At 44.0% G+C, this 9,028-nt stretch overlaps 1 long non-coding RNA gene across 4 annotated transcripts; it reads right to left on the bottom strand.

The window, feature by feature from the left end:
• Positions 1-576: 576 nt before the first annotated feature.
• On the bottom strand, positions 577-8,731 carry LOC142026560 (uncharacterized). Of its 4 annotated transcripts, none has more exons than XR_012648849.1 (4): positions 8,685-8,731; positions 7,544-7,798; positions 7,291-7,443; positions 577-913 (listed from the first exon to the last, which is right to left on the bottom strand). It is a non-coding gene; the product is annotated as an uncharacterized LOC142026560 (long non-coding RNA). The 4 variants fall into 4 exon arrangements; XR_012648848.1 differs by having other exon boundaries at positions 7,291-7,446; XR_012648851.1 differs by lacking the exon at positions 8,685-8,731 and adding an exon at positions 8,199-8,617 and having other exon boundaries at positions 7,291-7,446.
• Positions 8,732-9,028: the final 297 nt, after the last annotated feature.

The raw sequence follows: 9,028 nt of genomic DNA on the forward strand, positions 1-9,028 counted from the left end.
TTCATGAACTTTTTGCCACATCTGTATTTCAACTAGATAAGCTGCATCTGGAAGACATGAAAGTAATTAGCTGATGAAGGTCTGTCTTTGTAGGTGCAGGTCTGCTGACAGTTTAGACAATCTTGAGTTTTGAGCCTGGCCTATTCACTTCAGAAGTTACTAGGAGATGAGCTGGGGAGGAGAGAAGGGGTATTCACACAGACAAGATCTGTCTCTTTTCTGCAGTTCCCAGCTGAATCAGAAGACTTCTGGTATCCCTTGGGAAGGGATTGGAGGGGAATATTAAGCCTTTCCATTGAATTCAGTGTTGGTCTGTGTGTGTGACTCCTCTTCAGTTGTGAGTGCCAGTCATCACCTGTGTCTCCAAGTCAATGATGTTTTGATACATTCCTAAATTTTGAGCAAGATATCCTTCTTCAGCTAAGGGCAATTGTACTCACCTGATTCATGAATTACACATCATTCTCCCTCAATCTGGGCTATGAACCCAAATATTAAAATATTTAAATTTTGTACAAACTCTAGTTCAATTGAAAGTAGATGTAAGTATACAGCAACAACATTCCTTTTATCAACATCAAGCAGTTTATTTTCAAAATGTTCTAATATTTTTGGTTATAAATTCTTTGCAAGGGCACACCTACATAAACAAATCAAATTACTGTAGAAGCCCTCTTGAGGTAGGAAATTGCTTTGTGTCTTTGCGTAGAGTGCTGCAAAACACACTTGAGTGCCCAACTGATATAATCCAAGCAGCTTCTCTGCATGGTGGTGCCATGGTTGAAACCACACACCAAGACACTGCCTAGCACCAACCCCCTGCAAAGAAGACATGTGGTCCAGCAGCTAGCTCTTGCTTCACGCACAGTGGGTGCCTAGAACAGCCAAGCGAGGGTGGATTTCATCACAGGTCCTGAAACATAAAGGATTGCAACAAGTCAGACACCAATCCTTCCCTTTTTACAGCACCGAATAAAATGAAAAATAAAATGAAAATCACAGAGTGCAGTTTTTAGGGCATCTGTAATAATTTTTTAATAGCTAGATTTGTAGATAAATATATGCAATGTTGATACCCTTTTTGTGAATAAGAAGAACCCTAATCAGTTCATGAAAGTAGTTAGTCAATTATTTATATATCCTTGAGTTACAAATTTATTTATGGAAATTAATCATCCTAAATATTAAGCAAAATATTTTCTGCTAAGAGAACTTGTTTCTTCTGTCTTGCTGATTCCCTGCCAACTTCAACTTTTGTTTAATGTCTACAGCCATTGTATTACTATGGTGATGCAACCACTGATCACTGATGAAAACTTTCTCATGCAAAAGAAACCAAATCAGTAAACTCAGCTACATTTTTAATAAACAATTGACAAATTCTAAATAGCCATTTTTCTAGACGTATTTATAGATACTTATAGCTAAAAGTTCAGATTTTATTACATTAAATGTGAAACCATATTTCTTGTAGGTGACTAGTCTCCTATCAGATTAGTTCCATTTTATTCGGATAATGTTAAGGATTTGTCTCCCTGTGTAAAATACAAGATTTTTATTAGTTTCAGCAATTCAAATATTTCCATTTTCTGACAGAAATGGATTTAAAATTGCACCTTAAGTATTATTCTAATGTACTTTGAGACTTACAGAAGTTTGCAAGTGCTTGCACCTGTTGCAGTTTCAGAAATTTGCATTCAAAAAAGGTGCATGATATAGTATGAGTAATGTCTGAACAGATGGATTTTCAGCTCCATAGCAATAGCTGGAAATCTGAGGCAGAGTAGGGCAGGGATATATTATTGTTTTGCTTTTATCAGCCTTAGTAACACCATCTGGCTTTCAATTACGGAACTGCAACAAAGCCTATTTTCTCTTTATCACCATCTGGTATCTCACAGTCAAGCGACAGAGTCACACGACAAATTTAACTGAAGGTTTTAAGAATTTAATCCATGCAACTTGTAAGGTAAACAGAAGCTGAAGGACTGCATATGTAGTACTAAAATAAGCAGTCTAAAGATACAGGCACTGGAACCTGATCAGCTGCACGTTCAGGGAGGAGAGACTGGGAACTGGCTTGGTTTTGGCCTGGCTCAACAACCTCCCAGATGATTTCTGGCACTACACAGTGTTTGGATGAGGCAACCCTTGTTTGGAAGCTGTGAGAATTTGATAGTAGGAGTGTGGCCAGACCATTTTAGTTGCCACCTAGGCCACAGAATGGCCCCAAGGACTATTTACTTCACTAGCATAGGAGTCCTGCTGCTTTGGAAAGTGATGCTATTGTTCCTACCCATCCAAAATGTGAGGAGAAGACAGCAGATTGTAACTTTGTTTACCAAGTGACACAAACCTTTGGCTTTCTGCTGTCTGCAGTTGCTGTACACGAGATTATTATGTAATGCACTGATGTTTTTGGAATATTTCCATCTCTCTGTGAAGAATCTTAATGATGGCAGAAATGGTTCTGCGTTAGAGAAACTGTTCTGAATGCATGACACTTTTGTTAAAATAAATAGCTCCAATAATACGCAGTTAAACACTGCCAAAAAATGGATGCTCTGTTGAATGTAAGTTAGTTTCAGGTATCACTGAAAATAAATTGCATTTATTCATTACAGCATTTGTAAATTCTTGCTGTAAGCCCCTGTTCCTACCATATGATAAACTTAGACTCAGGTATTTATCAGCTGCCATCATACTTAAGACTTTCATGTAGACACAAGGCACGTTCTGTTCATTTATGTTCACAAGTTTTCATACTTTCTGGCACGTAGCTCATATTCTTCAAATTGCATACGTGTACTGTAATTAAAAGTACCGATAGGTTAACTAAAAACTATATCAAGGTTTAAAAAGAAGCCAACAGAGGATGTTGAATAAAGGTTGGAAGTAAAGGTTACATACTACCAGCCTTAAGCTGCCCATCTAATTTGTCCTCTCTCCAACAAATGATAAATGATGTCACAGACTTTTTTATACCTTGTCTGTCAATAAAATTATTGCTCTTCCTGCTTTACGTGTACGACAAGTAGTAGAACTTTGCTAAAATTAGCTCTAAATAACATTTTATGATTTAGACCAGCTTTTGAACAGCAGCGATAGTTATATCCTGTTCCTTAAAAGAGTATGAATGTTCTATAGCTGGCCTTTGAAATCACTGAGAGAAAATGCTAATTTTGAAAATGCAGGTTGGGTTCACCTGTGAGATACTCCTATTTTACACTGTTAAATAACACTCTCTTAATGCTATTGACATCATACTTTTCACAGAAATTGAAGTAAAGCAACAGTGAATAAGATCCAGAAAAGATTATGTTAAGAAAATAAGCTAGTTTTCTTTCAGCTAGATTTCATATGATTGTGATTTAAGAATAGTTCAATGCTTTTCTCAAAGTCTTTCTACCTCCAACATTCGTGTAATCTTCAAATAAAATGGAAGTACATAACGCCCCTCTATGTCCATCATCTACAACTTAAGCAGTGAACAGGAATACATCATAGCTTTGCTTTTTTAGTTTGAAAGTTTACATTTGCTAGGGCCCTGCTTCTGGACAAATAAAGAGGAGGTGGGTAGTGAAGCACAGAAGACAATGTATCATTTTTGTGCAGACAGAGATGCATGTAATCCTGGCCTTTCCAACTTTGAAAGAAAAAAAATGCTTATCTTACAGATTTTGGGAACTGGATGTTTAGTAAATGAGCAGCAGTCTTATTTTGCTAGCCTTCCTACTTGTATTTAAGAGGAACTGCTTCTCCTCCAGAATTATGTGGTGTCGTCTAAAAAATTAAATTTCTGATTTGTACTTTCTAAGGACATGATTCATGCTTGCCAAATATTGTTTAATAAAACAGTGACACCTCATAGGTGATTAAAAATATAATATGGTGCAACATTCACCCCTATGATGAAAAAAGCAGAACAGAGTATTTATTGGGTCTGAACTTATTAACAGTAAGTAGTGATATATGCACATATATTTTATGAAACCTCCTTCCCCACTGAATGACAGCTGGGGCAAGGAGTTGCCTACCACACTGAAAACTGGTATGGCTAGGAAGTACTCGGGGATTCCTGCTCGGGAATTACTGCAGAATGCACAAAAGCTATGCAGAACTACAGAATGGTATTATTTTGGTAAACATCATGATTTGAACTCGCAGATACATGCCTGTGTTGATGATGATTCTCACACAGCATGTCTCATGCCACTAAATTCTAAATTGTATCTATCTTGTCACAAAAGTGTAGGTCCTGTTCATGCAGCAATTGTACCTTGTGTCCAGGTTCTTTTCTCGTTCAGCAAACTAAGAATGCCACCTCTCGCACAGATGGCAACAGTCCCACCTCCACCAGCCCCGCTAGGCAATGCACCCTGTTCCCAATTAGGAGAGCTATGTGACACCAATGTGCCTGCCCTTGGATTTAGGGGATTTAACCACTGTTCACAGGTTTCACTCTACGTGCAGAGAAACTGCAAGTATGGGCTTTAAGTGAATGAAGCAGGGTCTCATTTAAATCCACTGACCAATTTTTAACTCAACAAAACATTTGCCAATTCTGTTCAAACTGTTTCTCAAACAGTCAAATGGAGTGGGAGCATATGTAAAAGTAGCTGGACTAAGAAAGTATTAGATGCTGATTAAAAATGGTGGCAGTGTAAAAAGTATGACATGGAAAAACAATCTTTGATTTCCAACTTATTTTTTGAGTTCTCTTTCAAGGTTAGGAATAATGTTATATGATAAAAGTAATAAAAGTAATTTTTCAAAACATTTTTCACATGTAATTGTAAATGATTATATGAGCAGCACTTTTAAAAAATGTATTTTCAAAATGTTTAAGATTTGAAGGTTTGAGTTCTTTTAGCACTAAAAGTACTTTTCGGAAACTTTAAACCATATGCTCATATGCCCACGTGGGTACTAAACCATTTTTTTCTTATTTTTCTTTTTGTTTGTAAGTAGAGATACACTGAATGATAAGGTCCAAATTATGATTCAGCCTATGATTTCATTCTACCCAGATGCCAAATAATATGCTAAAAACTGGGGCAAAGAAAACATGAGAACACCACAGTTGAACTGAACTCTTCAGTGATTCATAAGGCTAAGCTTTTTTATAAATCTGGAAATACCTACTATGGATACCCAAAACAATCAGAAAAGCACTTTAAAAAGTTTGAATTCTTGCTACAGAAACCTCAGGGTGCTAGAAAGGTGATTGGAGGAAATGTTTACAAGACAATTAAATACAGCAGAAGTATTTTTGATATTTAGTATTTCTTGCTAAATGATCAGTGATTCGAAGATCATTTAATTTTGTTTTGAAGAGGCACTGTAATCTTTACTTACAATACAGTTAAAGGTAAATGCATGATCATTCTTGTTTCTATAGGAACTGTGTTATCAGAGTTAAATGCAAAGAAAGTATAGTTGTCATCTTCTTTTTCCTTCCTTTTCCAGAACTTACAGCTAAAAGTACAACACTCTTTCAAAGGCCCTTTCCAATTAAAGAGCTAATGGGCTCTTTTAAAAATGCTTTTAGATTGCGTTATGCCCATAATTCCCCAGAGCAAAAAAAGAAGTCTCATCAGCTTCGATTTTTATATGGAGACCTGACTGAATGGCCAGCAGTAGAGAAACATTTGGCTTCTTGTTGTGCATTGTTGTTCCAGCTCTACTGAAAGCCAAATACCTACAACAGAAAGGAAATGTCAAGCTTTTCAAGCTGCAGTAAGGTTCCGTATCCTACTGCAGAAGCTTGCTTTCTGATTCACAAAGTATGTACAATACACTGAACCGGTCATCACAACAGAGATTTGACTGACGACATGCAGGAGAGTTTGTAAGGTTTTCTATTGCTTGATCGTTTGATGAAGTTCCCTTTGGTGATCTGCTCTCCTTAAGTTTCCGTCTCTAAATTAACGCAAAGTTTAAGAGACATTTATTTTTCAAATTTCACTTGTAGCATCTCCTTAACTTCAAAAACAACCCCAATGGGTACAATGACAGCCTTAGTATTTTCCTGTTTCTATTTTTAGTCTGTAGTAACACAGTCTCTATGTAGCTATACTGCTTTATCGTCCACTTAGAGAACACTCACAAGGTGGCAGTATCCAGGAGAGACTGCCATTTATCTTGTTGTCAGTACACTTCTTGGAGTAGATGGAGTACTTTATCTTGCTGTTTATATAACTTCAGAAAAATTACACTTAACTGGCAAATTTTAGATACTTCTATATGCAGTATAAAATTTCCACTGGGTATGAAAACATCAGTGTAATTTCCTCAGAACAGCGATCTCTTTGTATTACTAGCACTCAACAGAAACCACAACAATGTTTTCTGAAATATTTTTAACTAACTACAGCTCAACAGCTGGGTCCCAGTAGTAACTAACAGCTTTCAGTACCCAATTCCAGACCACTTGCAGGAACCCTGCACCATGTGGTCAGCACTTTCTAAAAATGGGTCCACTTGAAAAAGTCAATGAGTCAATTGCTTTTGAATCTACACAATAGGTTCACAAGAGGGAGTTTATTTTATGAAAATAGTTTATTGCTGGTTCTTCTCCAGACTTTGCAGGAGCCCTCAGTCATTTTATTATGGGTTATTCCTTCCTAACGTTTATCCTCAGTTCTAAGATATTCCATATGATTTAGCATAATCCATAGTTGTCCTGTGTACATAAGCTGTATAGCACGCGATTCTGGATTAGCAGTGCTTCCTTTTATTGATGAGCGCATTACATGTACTACAGCACCACCAGACACAGAGCCATGGTCAAGGTACTGCTCTTTAGCTTCCTATTTATTAGTAGCTAAAGGTAGCTAGCTGCTCTTCTTTGGTATTAGCATCCTTATTTGTGTGGCTTATGCCAGAGGTGGAGACAAAACAAAATGGGACGCCTTGACTGCACTGAAATGAATACAGAAGCTGACTATGCAAGTTGAAGGGAAAAGCTTCTGCTGTAAAGAAAAGAGTTTTCTTGTCTCTGAAGTATGGCTACCAGGGCTACTGCTTGGGATGCTTCTTGAAAAGAAAAACAACACCTTGGACAAAACATTGATAGCAAAAGAACAATGTTCCATTTGCGTTAGCTTCCTTTATTCTAAGTCTCCCATTGTCAACAAAGCTTGTGCCTGGGTTTTGAAGGATATCGCTATGTATAATTTCATTTACCTCCTAGCCTATGTGAGCAAAAAGCTATGCAAACTGTGTATATGCACAGGTTTGTACACATGCGAAACTTAAGGGAGAAGGCAAAAAACCTGACCAACTCACAGTTATCATTCAATTATCTGTAAGTTTCATGTCAGTGCTCCTACTGGTAAGAGAAATGCCTTAAATGTGCCCATTTTTCACAACTTCTGTAACATGCGGGTTTCTCAGGATTGCAGCCTGCAGCCAGGTTTCTATGGACAGTGATGCGATCTGCTACTGATAAAAAAAATAATAATTAAAAAGAAACAAAAGATCACTCTTAGAATCATCTTAGGCAACTGGCATTGCTGCTCCTGAATTACTGAATACAAACCTCACGCTCCACGTCCTCCGTTAAAAAATGCGTTAAGTGCAACTACTTCAAAAGGACAGAAAGCGGGGTACCGAGCTCCAGAAACCACGCAGCACTGACTTCTGCAAATGCAGGGAGGAGCCGGAGCAGCAACAGTTCTTCCAGAGCAAACAGAAGCCAAGCAGGCGGCGAAGAGGCCGGCGACGCCCTCACACCACCGAGGCGGCCGACGTCCTCTCGGCAGCACAGTCCCGGGGAGGCCTCGGGCGCGGCCACCTGCGGAACACAAGGCCGAGGGCGACAGTCGTTGCTTCGCAGCCGCCGCACGCGTCCTGTCAGGCCCGCGCCGCGACGGGCCCCAGCCCTGGCTCGCCGGGGCCTCCCCGAGGAGGCGGCCCCCGCACACCTCGCTCCGTCGGACGCTGCGCTCCGCTCTCGGAGGATGCCCGGCGCCGCCCGAGCCGTGTCGTCGGGCGGGGGAGCGGGACGGTCCCGGCGCGGGCCGTGGGGCGCCGCCGGCCGCCAACCCGCGCCCTCCCCACCGCGCCGCCCTGGAAATGGCCGCCCAGCCGCGCGGGTCTCCCCCTCCTCTGCGCGCGTCCCCCTCCCCTCCCCGCTGCCGGGGGAGACACACCCCCAAACCGCGGCACCCCACGGAGCCGGGGGGGGCTCCGACCTCCGCGGCGTGGCCCCGCGCCGCGGTGCCGCCCTGCCCTCCCCGGGAAGCGGCGCGGCGGGAGGCGGCAGCAGGGGTGGAAGCGGGCCGATCGACCGCGGCGCCGCCGCCCGAGCGCGGCGGAGGCGGGGGGCCCCGGCGGGCCGCCCGCCCCCGCCCCGCGCGCGCCCCCGCGACCGCGACCGCGCGCGCGCGCCCCCTCCTCACGGCGGGGGAGGGCTAGCGGCCGGCCGGCTGCCCGCCCGCGGCACGGCGGCGGGCGGGGAGCGGCCGCCGGGGATGGGGGGGCGCCTGGCCGCGGCTCGCCAGCGACGGGGGTGGGGGCTCGGACGCCCGTTCCTCTGCGCATCCCCTCCGCCGCCCCGAGGTGCCGCCGCCTCGGCAGGACTCGCCGGTGTGCGAGCCGCCGCGCGGAAGGAGCCGCTCCGCCTCTGACAGAGACGCCCCCCCCACACACCTCCCCCCCCCCCGCCCGCCCGCCCTCACCTCGAGCTGGCGCTGCCTCCCCGCGCTGCCGGCGCTGTCGCCTCGCCCGCCGCTCGCTCGCCCGCCCGCCCGCCCGTCACCGCGCCCCGCCGCCGTCCCCCTCGTGCCGGGCCCCGCCGAGGGGCAGGCGGCCAGCCCTCGCCCCCGCCGCCCGGCTGCGGCTGCCGCGCCCCTCGCCCCCCGCCGCAGGGAAGGGGCAGCGGCGACTGCCAGGCGGCAGGAGAGGAGAGGAGAGGAGGGGAGCCGCCGGCGGCTCGGGCAGCGCGCTGCGGCTGGGTCTCCGGGGATGGACTGGGCTTCGCCCTCCGCCTCAGCCTGCCCGTGGAGAGGAGGGCGGTAACCGG

Source organism: Buteo buteo, chromosome Z (assembly GCF_964188355.1).
Source record: "Buteo buteo chromosome Z, bButBut1.hap1.1, whole genome shotgun sequence".
Classification (NCBI taxonomy): domain Eukaryota; kingdom Metazoa; phylum Chordata; class Aves; order Accipitriformes; family Accipitridae; genus Buteo; species Buteo buteo.